Below are 15,949 nucleotides of genomic sequence, written 5' to 3'. Positions count from 1 at the left end.
AATCTATATATACTCACATAGGTTGAATATAACATAAACAGAAATCTTTCTTCGCCGGTGGGAGAGATTACTTCTTTCTACGTTTTGGAATTCCCAGATTCTTACTGTGCGAAGGATCTCTTTGAGCTGTTCGGGTGTGTAGGGGATGCGGTGGAAGTATCAATATCTCCGAGGAAGAACAATAGGGGTAAACGTTTTGGTTTCGCGCGTTTCGCAGGCGTACAGGATGGGAGACTATTCGCGGTCAGGCTCGATAATATTCTGATAGCAGGGAGGAAGATCCACGCCAACCTTCCTCGTTTCATCAGGGGCAAGGTGGGAGGAGTCGCAGGGAGTTCTGGGGCTGTGGTTCAGAACCGTGGAGATGGAGGTGGGGGGCTAAAAGGAGGCAAGGAGGTGGCGGAGGGGAGTGGCAGAGTTGGATGGGGTGCTAGTAGGGGATCTAGGTCGTTCGCGACGGTGGTCAAGGGAGGTACGAGCGGTTGTGATGTTGCCGTGGAGGTGAACCCTATTCTCTGCTTCAAATCTAAAGTCGAAGATAAAGAGAGGCTTCTAAAAGCGTATGTTGGAAGAGTTCTTATTCCAGGTTCTGCCTTCGATATTCAAACTTATTTAGAGATGGAGGGTGTCTCCGCTGTTCGAGTTATTCCGTTGGGAGGAGATGCTTGTTTGTTGGAGGACAGGGAGCCGGGTTTCATTGAAGCATTGATTGCCGATGGTGAAACTTGGTGGCAATCTTGGTTCTCTGAGATTAAGAAGTGGGAGGAAGATATGGTGGGAGGGAGTAGAGAGGTATGGCTTAGAATTTTTGGCATTCCTGCACATGTGTGGAATTCGGAATTTTCCGTCTCTCTAGCGGAGGTGTGGGGGACTTTCATTTGCGTGGATGACAGGACATCGAAAGGAGAGGCCTTGGATGTTGCTAGAATTATGGTGAAGGTCAAGCTGAGTACCAAAATTTCTGACTCTGTTTTAGTTATTATTGATAACAAAAATTTCAATCTTGTGGTGAGAGAGGATGCTGTGGTTGTGTACACAAATAACGCTGAGAAGCCGCGCAACAGTGATCATGAGTCTTCTTCCGCCTCCTCTGACGGGAATTGGCAGGATGCTAACGGCGTTGATGAAGAGGAGTTTGGGACTGGGGAATCATCCGATTCTATACGGCAATTTTCCTCGTCTGAGAAGTTGAACCAGGTTCTGTCAAGGGGACAGTTTGACACGGTTTCGCGAGTGTCTGCTTCAGGCGGAGTTGGTGAGGCGGAAAACATTCAGAATGTTGCTTCAGTTCCAGATTTGGTGGATAGTGAACATTGTAGTCTCGCGGCTGGGAATTTTACAGGAGTGGGTAGTTTCGACGAGGCCATTTCTCAATTCCGCTCTGACTCTTTGCAGGCAGTAGCACAGTCATTTTCTGGGAGGGTGGAAGCTGAGGGTCAGGTCTCGCTTCAGGCTGCGGTGAACTATTCTCTTGCGGCGGATGATTCTGCTTTGATTAAAAAGCTGCGCCCAAGGAAGGTCAAAATGAGGTCTGTTAACCGAGGTGGTAGTGTTGGAAAGGCTGGAGGAAAAATGTTATGTTGTAGTGGTGGCAAGTTTCATACCCCAATTTTTGACCCGCATTTTATGTATCCATTCTCATTTCATATGAAAAATAAAAAAATATGTATGCGTTCATTTTGCGTCTTTTATTAGAGTTTTTGATTTAATAGCATTTCCATTGATTTTTATTAACACTTTTAGATTTATAATTTTAATTCTTAATTCATTTTAGATTTAATTTGAATTTTGAATTAAAATTAATAAATCATTTTTTTATATTATTTTTGTTATTGGTTTGTATTTTTTCTTTTTGTTTTAATAGGTGCAATATTAAAAGGAAGGTGCAATTCAAATCAAGGCCCATGTGATTCAAGAGTGGTTCAAAGCCCATTATCAATTTCATGTTTGGTCCAAAGTTTGCATTTCTATGAAGCCAATAAGCCATTTTCGTTCAAGTTTGAGAGCCATGAAAATTGAGCTGGGTCCACATAAGCAAATAGCTATCACGCTTTTCTCAGTAAAAGATCACAATTGTTCATCAAAATACAGATCATATCATCTTCTAGAAACTCATATCAAACAAAAATAAACAGATATTTACAATCTTCAAGTCACGCTTTTTCTTCACCACCTTGCCAGCTCACCACCCTTCACACGATTTAGCCCAAAATTCACACGTATTTCAGATACAAATTTCACCTATAAATAAACAAGCTCAGTAGCAGAAAAGGGGGAGGAGAAAAATGCAGAGTTACTCTGCCAAATTCAAATTCAAAACTCTCCTCCAAAACCTCCTCAACCTCTCTGCTTCACTGAACCTTAACAGAACCATACACTCAAAACTCATGAGAGGTTCAATTCATGAACTCTCTCTGAGTATTTGTTGAAGCTAAATGCAATTTCTAGCCGCGGAAACCCAAAACCATAACTCTGCTTCATCATCTACTTCACCTCATAATCCAATCAAAACCTTCAATCCATCAATAAACCTGCAGAAGCACCGCAACATCACACTGAACAGCTTCTCATACTCATCACAAACCATACTAAAATCCAAATCGAAACCGATTTACTCACCATATGCAACCTTCACGCGTCCGATTCAGAAGCTTCAACAATCACAATCTCTAAATCGCAACAAACCTTCATAATCTTCAAACCACACCTCTCCAACAACTTCATCTAAACCGAAACCCATTCAATCCCATAAACCTCACTGAAACTCTATCAACAAACCGAACTCAGCCACGTTTGAATCATCTAAATTTGAACACGAACAGAGCCATTTTGAGGAGAGACAACATGAAACAAAGAAGCAGAGCGAATTAAATGAAGGAGGCGTAGAGAGGTTTGTTCGAGAGAGGTAGAAAAATCGTGGAAATAGAAACAGAGGTTTGAACTGATGGTATTGGAGTGGATTCCTATCGTTTGTTAGGGTTTATTTTGTTTTTGGGCTTAAAGTTCAAGTGTATTACTAAGGCCCGATCCGATATACCCTGTGCACCTCCGTTTTCAGCGAGCATACCCCTTCCTGGACTGACTTCATTTTGCCTTTGGGCCTGCCATTAAAGCCCATCGAATCTCTCTTGAGGCACCCCTATCCTTTTAATTTTACAATCCATTTTATTTGTTTTATTTAATTTTTTCTTTATATACATATATTATTACTTTGAATATCAAAAATACCAAAAAGATATATTAGTATTAATTTTGTTTTTATTATTATATATCAAAAAAAATAGTTTTAAATTTCTTTTTGGTTTGATACTTGATGATCCATTTGGTGAGAGTTTGTGATTTAATTTTTCAATATATCTCTCTTCTCCTACTCCATTCTTGTTTTTCTTTGAATCACAAATTTAGAGGTCTAATTCCTCTTTAAATTCAATGGACTTAGGACGTTGATGGGATGAAAATCCTAATCCGCAATATTAAGTGATTGAACTTAAAGATGGAAGGAACTTTTAATGTGGTTCCATCTTTTATTTCTTCTTATTTTGGTCGATGAAAATCTTTAACATCATGAGAATTCTTTTGGATTCTAGATGAAGATGAGACCGCTACCTATTTTCTTTTCGTGCGGTATTGCTTTTGGAGAACGATCTACATATCGTTTTCTAGCATGCATTAGCACAAAGATTGTTAACGGGCCTCGTTGTAGGGTGACTTCTACATAAGTCACTTGGCGATCTGCTTAACATAGCGCAACATTTCGTGTCCCGAATAAAAAAGATCAAACATGGAAGAGAATTGTATGCGGTTGATTTATGACTTATGGAAATTTATCGTGTAGTCGCTATGATTTTATCAAGCTTCTGATAAGTTTCCATTGAATTTAAATCCGAGTACATCCTTCACTCACCATCGATCTTCATTACTAACTTTGATAACATACTTGACAAGTTTCAAGATGGTTATCTTTAACATCTAACAATTGACTTTAATTTCCGCACTTTTATTATATTGCTCTTTATATTTCTCGCTTTATTGCTTTATTTTATCATTTCATCATATTTACATTCCGCTATTTTCCCTTTGTCCATTTGGACGTTTATATTCCGCTATTTTCTCTTTGTCCACTTGGACATATGTTTATGTTTCCGCTATTTTCTCTTTGTCCACTGGGACCATACTTTACTTTTATGCTAAAACACTAATAAACAACAAAAATTTAAAAAACGCTTAAGGCTCTCTTTTGGACTATCGGTTACTATCCCTAGCATTTTGGAGATTCAGATTTATGGACTTAGTGCCTCTGGACCCTTATTCTGTTATTACTCTGTGATTGTTCTGTCTGTCTGGCATTGGATTGTTGTCTGTTTGTGTATGCAGGTATTTCCTTGAAAGCCCTTGATGGTTAATTCCAAGGCATTGAGATAAGGATTTTACCCGAAAACAGCCGTTACTCTGCCCGATTTTCGTCAAAATTTTAATGTGCTTAATGCAAAGTGGTGCTAAGATAATAAGTTCATCTGGATCCCGAAGTGTTAATGTGTTGGTATTGATATTCCAAAGGATGGGAAAACTACCTTGACTCTTAATGTCAAGTGTTGGCTTCTTATTTGGTTAGACCGTTTCTTTCCTTAGCTTTTATTTTATGCATTAGGTTAGCCTCTTCATCTCCTCCCACTTCTTAAATTTTCAAAGTCTCCTCTCTTTTTCTAAAAAACTTCTTATGTTTGAAATCCCTTTTAAAATCTTCTTTAAAACTATATTTAGCCCTTGTTGGTATTTTCTTTCAAAAGTAAGCCCGATTAATCATTGTCATTGATTGCGATACCCCACGATTTTAATATTGATTGACACGACAAAATCTTTTCCACGCGAGAGAGCTAGTGGCATACTTGTCGATTTTATCCGAGTTGGCGCCCTTCTCTCATTAGTGACGCAAAGAATTCGTTCGTTCTCATGTTTAAAATCAATGGCTGAGTATTCGCCCCGACGATGGTAAACGTGCTAATTCCTTTTAAAACGTTTTTCCCTTTTAAAAGCGGAACTACATTAGCTCTGACTTCTCCATTGCACCGAGGAGGTATGTAGGCACAAGACGTAATGTCTTGCCGAGCTTATTTTAAAAATCAAACAAACCGTTTCTTTTTGCACACAATATCTTTTAATTAACACAGATTTTCAAAAAGGTTCCTGTGGAGTACCACAGATATGAGGGGTGCTTAAAACCTTCCCCTCGTATAATCAACACCCGTACCTAAGATCTCTTTCTGTTTTAAAAACAAAGTTTGGGTTTTTTCGTTCTTTTCCCATTTCCTTTGGAAACAATAAAGCGCGGTGGCGACTTTCACTGAAATATTGAGTCGAGTCAATTTATGGCTTAGATCTCAGATTTTCCCCGCTACAGAAAAATGGCGACTTCACTGGGGATACTGATCAAATTATTGGTGTATCTTTGTGTGTTAAGCCTATTTTTGTTTATCTGTGTATATTATTATCTGTATATATTATTGTGTGCCTTGCCTGTTTTGTTTGTTCTTTTTATTTTGGTGCCTGGTGGTTTCTCTGTGTGAGATAAGTCCTATACCCGGACTTGAGTGTACATTAAGATAGGCGGTTGGTATAGTCATTTTGGCTTATGTGGAGTTATTCCTTCGTGAGCTGACTTGAGATCCACCACTCAGTGGAGGATGGCTTGGCTAAAGGTGATAGTGTTGAACGAGTCAGTCGTGAAAGCATTGTTACTTTTGGTTGGGTCTGTAAAGCTGAGGACCTTAAAACCCCTTAACCCATCTTAGCCTTTTAGGACGTAGTGCGGAGACTAGTTGGGTGAAGTCCCAATTGGTTGTCACGCGATACTACACTCGGGAGAGTTTCTCTTTAGAATATTGTTGGTTGGTGAGTAAGTCACTTAAGCCGATAATATTCTCGAGATGGAATGCAGACCTCGGGAACTTTTAGAACCCGTTCTACAGGTACAAAACACCTTAGTACACACCTTGTGGTTGGGGTAATCCATGGCTCCATGCTCGTGACGTCGAACTTTTGAACCTTGCTTATGTGATCTTTGTGTGATCTTGTGTGTGACCTTGATTGTGGTTGATGCATAAACCATGCATTCATGCATCCATGAAAATTCTTTTTCTTTTGGTTTTCAAGGAACTTAGAGGTATTTCCTTGTAAAAATTATAAGTTTCATCAAACTCAATGGATCTCGGGTGTTGATGGGGTGAAAACTCTAATCCACCAAAATGGATGATTGATTTTTGATGATAACTTGATCGATACTTTGATCCAATGCTTGAGTGTTTACAATTTAATATCTTAAGTTCCTTGAAACTCAAAATAAAAAAAAAAACAAAAAAAAAAACAAATCATTTGCATTGCATATCATGCATCATTCTGCATTGGGTCTTGTTTTCTGAGATTTTTCCAGAGTCTTTTTTCCTTTATCCTGGTATCATCAGTATAACACTCGTGCTAATAAGAGACAGAAAATATTAAGCAAGAGATCTATGAACTCCGCAAAGAGGTGATTATTTCAAAGGCTGGTATCGAGCATCTGATTGCTCTGGTTGAGGCTTTAGTTCTTCAAGTCAATCCTCCTATGAAGGAAGAAAGGATGCCAAAGGGTGCTCTTGGACATGATTTGGAAGGTTGCTTTGCTTTGAAAGTTGAAGTTCAGAAGTTGGTCATAAACAGTATCTTGTCATTTGAAGACGTTGGTCTTAATGTTCAAGCCAATCTCTCGCCAAAGCATGAATGAATCTCTATTGATGGTAGCCCTGAAGTTTGAAAGATGTTTCCTTCAGCACAAGTCCAGATGGAGAGAATCTTCTCAGTTATTAGTATTCTTACTGATTTTCATTTGTAATATTTCTTGTTTTTCAATGCACTGTTTGCATGTAGGAACTTGTTTGTTTTTGAATGCTAATGTTAATACAATGAATATGTTTGTCTTGAAGTAATCCATTCGTTTCACTCATGTTTATTTGTTTTTATGCATTATGATACCAATTGCTTTTGCCAAACTCTCGCTTAGGCAGAGATTGGAGGGAGGATGATGATCTGAAAACACAAATTTTTTGGTTGTATGCTTTTGAATAAAACCCTGCTGATGATGTACAAGCATTGTTTCAAATTCCCAAACACCGGAGATATAAGGAAGATAATCCCTTGATAACCCCTTTGAGCCTTGGAGTAGGAGTTTCTTTTCTAAACGAAAAAACCCTAATTTTTCAACCTGGGGCAGGGTAGTCTTCAGTTAATTTGACCAAGTGTTCATATTTCAAAAAGGATTTGTGCATCCAAGGGTCGAATACGTCATATCCACATCAAAGGTTGGATTATGTGAAACCACAATGGTTATCCTTCGCGTATCAAAAGGCATGAAAATGTGAAACCACAATGGTTATCCTTCATCCGCCAAGGAACGAGGCAGTCACAACCCTCTCAAGAAGTTAAGACAAAGTCAATGTCACACGATTTGTTCAAATCAAAAGAATAAAAAGGAAAAAAAAGAGAATTAAAAAAAGAAAAAAGAAAAAAGAAGAAAGCTCGCTAAGTCAAAAACTTGAAAATAAATGACTTAGGCAAAAGTTAGAGCATCCCGCTGGACGACCAATTCAAAAGAATCAGTCCAGGCAAAAGTTAGGGAAAATAAAAGGAAAGTGAAAATGAAAAGAAAGGACTACAAAACAGAAGTCCTCAGCAAAGAACAAATCTGTGTGAATGCAAATACGAAGATAAGAAGGGTGACTGCTATTCCAAGAAAGCTTCATTGGATCCTTAATAGCACAAAATCCTTTTGAGAGATGAACACTCATGTTGAGTTAACTGAATATAGGACTGGAGAACATCACAAAGTTGGGGTGGGCTAAATAAACTTTGAGCCTAAAAATCTTTTTTTTTTGAAAACCGCGAACCAGACCACGATACAACCCTCAAAAGTCCTAATTGAAGCAGGGTTTATTTTGAAAGCATACTTAAAACAAGAAAGCGTTCCTGACTCCTATAGGTTATGCTGAAAACTTGTGTTGGTATCTGTCGCGGGGAAAAATCGTTGTCTTTTTTCGGGATGAAACACCTGATGCCTTCTTTGGGCTCGAGTGCTCAAAAAATGATTTTTCTTTTGTACCGACCAAACTTTTTATTATTTCCAAAGGAGGAAAAGGAAAAAAGCTGCAATAACCTAAAAGTGGGGGGAGAGATCTTGGGTAAGAGGGTTGGTTATACGAAGGGAAGGTATTAGCACCCAACGTATCTATAGTACTCTATAGGTTTCTTTGCTTTGTTTTTCATTCCATATTATTGAGAGGTTCTTGTGAAATAGGTGGGACCTAAGGTGTTTGTTTGATTATGCTCGCAAAGATCATCGCGATCCTCTGCATACATATCCCTTAGAGGGAATCAGAGCATCTGTAGCTCGGGGTCTACGGGTGCTAAGGTTTGAATGGTTTTTTTTGTTTTATTTTGCTCGCCAAGGATCGACCTTGTGCCTACGTATTCTCAAAGGGATGTTGAGAAAGTCAGAGCAATCGTAGTTCCCACTTATGCTAGTGGAAGCAAAGGATAAGAGACAAATGTCATCTAAATGTTCGATGTATCTAATCTATATCATCACATACATCTGTTTGTTTTTGTTTGAAAATCTTTTCATTATAAGCCCGGGGCCATGCCACTTAGGGTGCTTAGAATGATAAAGATGTTTTTGTTGTTTAACCAGCCTTGTGGCAAAAACTTTCAATGAAGTCAGCCTTGTGACAAAAAGTTTTGATTAATCAGCCAGCCTTGTGGCAAAAGTTTCAATGAAGTCAGCCTTGTGACAAAAACTTTGATTAATCAGCCAGTATGGTGGCAAAACGGTTTGATTGATTAGCCAGCCTTGTGGCAAAAAAGTTTGATTGATTGATTGTTTGTGATGATATAGAAGAGATACTCCTATCATAGAGATGATAAATGTCTAATCTCCTAGGGTATTTGTTTTGGATATTGGGGATGCTTATAAGAAGCCCGTGGGTCCTTGTACGAAGCCCAAGAGGAGGCTATCCGAGGGTCCTTGCATTGTAAGCCCAAGAGAAGGCTATGGGAGGGACAATCCAGGGTCCTTGCATTGTAAGCCCAAGAGGAGGCTATGGGAGGGTCACTCGTTTGTACAAAGCCCAAGGGGAGGCATGGTATAGTTGGTCTGAGCTCTTAGAGCGATTTCACCGGGAAACCATACTCTATGTCCTAACCTAAACTAGTGGAGATTCTTTGCACGAAGCCCAATAGGAGGCTATGGGGAACCTAGTGTGGTACTAAGTTGAACAAGCACACATATCACACATATGAACAAACATGAACAAGTATGAACAAACATGAACAAACATGAACAAGTTATGATTAATTATATATATGACAAAGTGTGTGTATATAATGGAGTTTATGAAGGAAATATACCTGTAAGCATGATCCATTTGTATACACAGGGCTCGGGACTCACACTCGGGGAGAGGTCCACTTGAATTTATTCAAAGCTATGTAAACAGGTATATACAAAGGGGCTTGGGACTTATACCTACATGGAGGCCCATGGTATTTTTTGGGAAGATTTAAAGAAACCTTCATTTTTGGTTTGTTATTCAAAGTTAAAAATCAAATTGATCGAGATATGTACAAAACGGTGTGTGTACAATGAAATACCTAATTTCATGTACAGGAATGGGTATGTACAAAAGGGGCTTGGGACTTATACCTACGTGGAGGCCCGTGTTTTATTTACAAAACATGGTTGACTGTTTTATTTACAGGACGCGAGGTTTCGCTTTTGTAAAACTGTTTGAAAGTTGTTTTGAAAGAGTTTTCTGTTTGAAGAAAAATTGTATAAAAGGAAAAAAGGAGTGGGTCTTATACTCTCTAATATTCGAGAGGCCCCACTTCATTTTGAAAATCAATTGATCAATTAAAAGATTTAATTAATAGTTTCAAAAAGAAATGGTTTATCGTTTTTGAAAAGAATCGCGATCGCTTGTTTTTAAAATGATTTGAATTTGACAAAAATCAACTTAATTAAGTTAAAATCAAATTTTAATGCTCAATTAAGACCTAAGTGATTAGGGTTTGATAAAAAAATATTCACAAGTGATTAGGTTTGAAAATTAAATGAAAAACAAATATTTAAAGTATTTAAAAACACTTAAAAATGTATCATTTTAAACCTAATTAAAAACACATTAAATAAATCTTTTTTTGTGATTTTTTTTTATATTGTCAAAATATGTATATTAAATAAGAAGTGTTTAAAAAATGAAGAAAAAATAAGTTGATTTGATTGGTTAAATTAATTGATGAAGTTTGTTAAAAAATGAAAGAAAAATAGTGTCAAAAAATTGGTTTTGGTCCTACCAGGGTTTGAACCCACGCACCTATGCTTGCAGACCAAAACATGGACCAACTGAGCCACGCTTGTGGCTTGTTAAACATACGCGTTTTGTAAAATATATTTTAAATCAAGAATTTGAATTTCCCAAACCAAATCTGGCGCCAAGAACACAACCCTAACTGATTTTTGAATTTCCTCAAATCTGTATTGTTTTGATTGATCAAAGGGTCTATCTCACTTGGTTTTGGACGAGGAACATGATGATGACCTTTAATTTCATTTATTTTTGCTCTAAGATGATTAATTCTCTGATGAACACGAAGAACCCTAATATGACAAATCTTTGTGAAATCGTGTATGATCATGATATGATGCAATTGATTGAGGGTTATTATTCGGTGATGGTGCAGAAACAAGATGGTAACTCAGTTTTTCATTTATGATGCATGTATGATAGAGTTTGAAGTTCATGTGCACTTACCTCAAAAACGAACAAGCTGGAGATTGAATTTTGCAAAGGAGGTGTTACAGATGCTTTGTATCAATCTGAATAGCTTCTATGATGATTATGGAAGGTGTCTGGATGCTTGGAGTGAACTGAATTCATCTGAGCATAGCCATGGGACCCGATCTGCAGTTGCTTGGAGTGAGAATCGAATCTGATGATGGAGATGTTACAGGTCGTATGTGAGTGTTTGGATCATTCATATGAAGTATATGGAAGGTGTTAGAAGTGGTAGTTTGGACAGAAATGATCTGGAATGAAAATTGGCATGATAAGGTTCATTATATGCAAACATGGAGGTTGAAGAGTGATTCTGAGTTTTATGTGTTTTTGGGGTGTGTGAATGATTCAAACACATCCCAAATGATGTTTATGAGATGTTAAAACCATCACTTTGGCCAGAAATTCAAAGGTTTGGAGGTTGGGATTTCTACCTCACTTTGAAACTTGAAACTTGCAACTTAAGAAAGAAGGGAGAAAACCTATAATTGTGAGGTTTTGGTGTGAATTGAAGACTGATTTGCACCTATATTTATAGGCCAAGGATTCTGAACTCAAAGCTCTTGCAAGTTGATTCAAGAATGATGATTTGGCTTAAGAGATAAAATGGAATCTTTCACATTAAATGCAAATGGTTAAAAGTGACTTAACCATGGTTATTTCTCTAAGCTTCTTATCTCTTCCATTCTGATCTTCAAATCAGAAAATATCATTCAATTATTGCATTGGTGTGTCATCACTTGGATTATAGGTCATGTAGTCTTGAAACTTAGTGAAAAATGGTGAAAATTCAAGTGAAAATGATCACTAATGTCAAAATTCAAAACCATGGCTACACTCCATATTTTTTCATGCTCTTGGACATTTTGGAAAGCTCATATTACACACTTCAAAACCCTAGTTGAAAGTTTCTTCAAGACCTTTGAGGAAATGGGTGAAAAAGATCCATGAACTTTGAGAAAAATGAAGTTTCAAGTGAAATTTTCCAAAGATACCAACTTTGAAGCACCATATCTCTTAAATGGTTGATCTTATGGAAAAAATTTATATGTGTCAAAGTTGTTTATTGGATCAAAATCTACAACTTTCATGTTGGAAGTTTTTTTCAGTTTGTAGGTGAAATTTTGAGAAATTCCCTTCCAAAGTTTGGAAAAAACCATTGAAAAACACTTAGAAATTTTTCTAAGTATGAAAAGTCAAACTTTTGACTTTTGATTCTTGATTGATTTTCTTGATTTTTCTTGATCAAATGACTTCTCATATCATATATTGATGATTCAAAACTTCAAAAGTCATGGTTGACCAAAATTCCCCAAAAGTCAATGGTGATCTTGTACAGTGGACTTTTTCAGACGAATCGCGTTTCTGGAGATTTCAAATGAAACAGGCTATCCTCATCAAATGAATGGTATGAATGGATCATATTGAGGTATTAGAGGATATTGAATCATAGTTTGAGTTGTGACACCATGTCCTGATTAAAAAGGCAGTTGTTCAGTGAATTAGGTCAAAAAACCCTAATTGTCGACCAGATGAAATTGATGACTGTAGGTCTTGAATTGAGATACAATTTCCATTGTATATTGTCATAGGGATTATTTGAAGATGATTGAAACCTTTGATTGACTTCCTGGGGATTTTTAGGGTTTCCCAAATGTGATCCCTGATTTCAGTCCCTGATAGTTCAAAAACCCTGATCTGAGGATTTGTCTGATCAATCTTTGTATAGGAGATGTTCTGAGCCAATGGATTAGGTCAAAATGATGTACTTGGGGTTTTGAGGTCATGTCCCAAGTCATTAGGTCAAATCCTGAGCAAAAGTCAAGAGTATGATGTCTTCAGTCAAAACCCTAATCTGGTTGGTTCAGAGCCTTTAAGCTTGTTGAAATGAATCTCTGAGGACCAAATGTTGATTGTTGATGAAGATGATTCATTTGAAATGAAGAGAGGACAAAAACCTAATTGGTTGTTACTTGTACTGATGAGTGATTTCCTGATTAAATCCTGCTGAGCCACAAGTAGCAAACACAAGCTATGCAATTTGTTAGAGATGCAAATGATGCATATGCAAATGATATGAGGTGGTATCTTAGGTCAAAAATTGGGGTATGACAGATGCCCCTATTTAAGTTTCTTCAACCTGAGATATGAAGATTGAAAATCTTCGTTTTGATAAGGTGGAAGAGACTTAAATATCAGAAGACGCGAATTTTGGACCTAAGATACCAAAATTGCGAATGATGCAAGGATATCTTTACCGAGGGATATCAAAAACTGACTCCGCTGGGGAAAAGAGATTGGGAAGGATGTCTCAATCCGTTTTAGGAAGAGAATCCGTTTTTTCTTTTTGGGAAAGCAAGTGTATGCTTCACCGGGGAATGATAGCTTTGTTAGAAAAGCTTACCTATCGACATTATCGACTATCAGCATGGGGATAGACTTGTTTAATAATGCGAAGGTGAAAGGTATGAAACTGTGTTACCGACTACCAGCATGGTGATAGACTTGACAAGGTAAAAGAGTTTCAAAGGTTCGGTTAATATTACCGACTATCAGCCTTGTGATAGACATGTTAAATAATATAACCAGAACAAAAGGTTACCGACTACCAGCCTTGTGATAGCGGTTTTGAAGACATGATCAATTATCAGCCAAGTGATAAAATGATTCTGGAGACTTTGTTAGGGAAATTACTGGTTATTCAGCCTTGTGAACAGTAATAAGGCCCTGATTGTCAAATGGTCTTCATGATTGATTTCCTTGAGAGGAAAAAGCTTTTGAAAGAGAAATAAGCTGCTCAGATGATGAGGCTATTGCTTATTGTCTGTTTTTTCTTGACTCTATTTGGAGAATCGGAATTTGAATCTTTGGTAAAGACAAAGTTCTAACCATGAATGAATTGGAAAGAAACAGTCAAACAAGACTTTGTTCCCATGAGGAATGAACTCAACTGGGGATTTCCTCCTTTGTTCTGAGAGGAGAAACTAAAGCAACCTTCTTCCACGAGGAATGATCTCAGTGGGGAACTGGAGAAAGAAGATGTTATTTCTGCTTATGGGTGACAACCTACTTGGAGAGATGACACGCCCATATTCGTTTCTTTTTCTTTTCTTTTCCTTTTTTCTCTTCTCTTTTTTTTTTTTCTTTTTGAGGATAAATATATCCTAAACAAGTGATTTTAAAGCAAACATTGAAAAATGCAAGAATGCATAAATGATGCAAATATGTATGAATGATGAATGTCATGAATGTAGCATGCATGCTGACGAGACTGACAGACAAAAGAAGTATACTGGAGAGGGACCGACGTCGCAATACAACCAGATACTTGGCAAATGTTCTTCAACACGGTGTAGATAACACGGGTGATGAATGGTGTTGCATGTTTTAAACTTCTCTGGGGAAGATAAGCATCTTTACTGGGATGGAAGAGCTTCTTCACTGGAGATGAAATCTTTGTCACTAGGGATAAAAGACCTTCTTCACTGGGGATAGAAGAGCTTCTTTACCTCGAGGGGTAATTGCTTCAAGAATTCTTTTCTGGGACCAGAATACCGTTGTCTCAACAATTTTTCCAGGGAGAATCCTTTTGTTCATCCTATGGAGACGACTGCTGATGTTCCTTCCGTTGTTCACAACTCAAAGGAAAATTTCGCTTTTATTTTGAAAAAGAAAAGTGAAGTAAATTCATTTAAAACTTTTTTTCTTCTTTTTTTCAAAAGTGAATAACACAATTAAAGCGTCATTTTGCAAGCTAAAAGAAATTAGAGATTGCAGACAAATGAGCACAAGGCTCAAATTTATTTAATAGGATGGTAATCAGCTAAAGGCGTGATTCCATAGAGTATTTACAAAAGTTGGAAATGGTAATTATGCGGAAAAGGCTACACTGAAAGCAATAACCACTATTTCCCCTAACAACTTTGAGTTCCAACTGTGCTTGTCGCTTCAGATTGGCGATGATTTAATTGAAGATCCTGTGATGAGGTACAGACTCTTCAGGTGACGAAGTACGAACTGATGCAGTTACTTTGTCATAAATCCCTAATTTTTGCCTAGATTGCCCTTTCAGGTTTTCAATCTACCAGGATGAATTTTTTCTGTTTTTGTCTCTAATTTTTGCCTAGATTGCCCTTTCAGGTTTTCAACTTACCGAGCTGTTTTTTTGTATTTTTTTAGACAAAGTATTTCTTGACTGCATCAGCATTCACAGGATGTGGAAGTTCATCACCATCCATGGTTGCAAGAGTCATGGCGCCGCCAGAAAATGTTCTTTTGACAACATACGGGCCTTCGTAATTAGGAGACCATTTGCCCCTAGAATCTGGTTGAAAAGACAAGATTTTTTTAAGCACGAGGTCGCCTTCTCGAAATTCACGAGGTCGAACCTTTTTGTTGAAAGCTTGTTTCATCCTTGCTTGGTATAACTGTCCATGGCATAGAGCAGTCATACGTTTTTCTTCGATTAAGTTCAACTGATCATATCTGCTTTGACACCATTCAGCCTCTGATAACTTAGTCTCCATGAGGACTCTCATTGATGGGATTTCAACTTCTACGGGGAGCACAGCTTCCATGCCGTATACTAGAGAAAAGGGAGTTGCCCCTGTTGAAGTACGCACTGAAGTACGGTATCCATGTAAAGCAAATGGCAGCATTTCATGCCAGTCTTTGTAAGTGACGACCATTTTCTGGACAATCTTCTTAATGTTCTTGTTAGCGGCTTCAACGGCGCCATTCATTTTTGGTCTGTAAGGAGAAGAGTTATGATGCTCAATCTTGAATTCCTCACATAATTCTTTCATCATCTTGTTGTTCAAGTTTGAACCATTGTCAGTAATGATTTTGCTGGGAATACCATATCGGCAAATGATGTTATTCTTGATAAACCTCACAACCAGTTGTCTTGTAACATTGGTGTAAGACGCTGCTTCGACCCATATAGTGAAGTAATCAGTTGCTACCAAGATGAAACGATGACCGTTTGAAGCTTTTGGTTCGATCATTCCAATCATGTCGATACCCCACATGGAAAAAGGCCATGGAGATGAGAGAACGTTGAGTAGAGTCGGTGGCACATGGATCTTATC

Source organism: Vicia villosa, linkage group LG3 (assembly GCF_029867415.1).
Source record: "Vicia villosa cultivar HV-30 ecotype Madison, WI linkage group LG3, Vvil1.0, whole genome shotgun sequence".
Taxonomy (NCBI): Eukaryota; Viridiplantae; Streptophyta; class Magnoliopsida; order Fabales; family Fabaceae; genus Vicia; species Vicia villosa.
Note: the sequence above shows the minus strand (reverse complement) of the source record.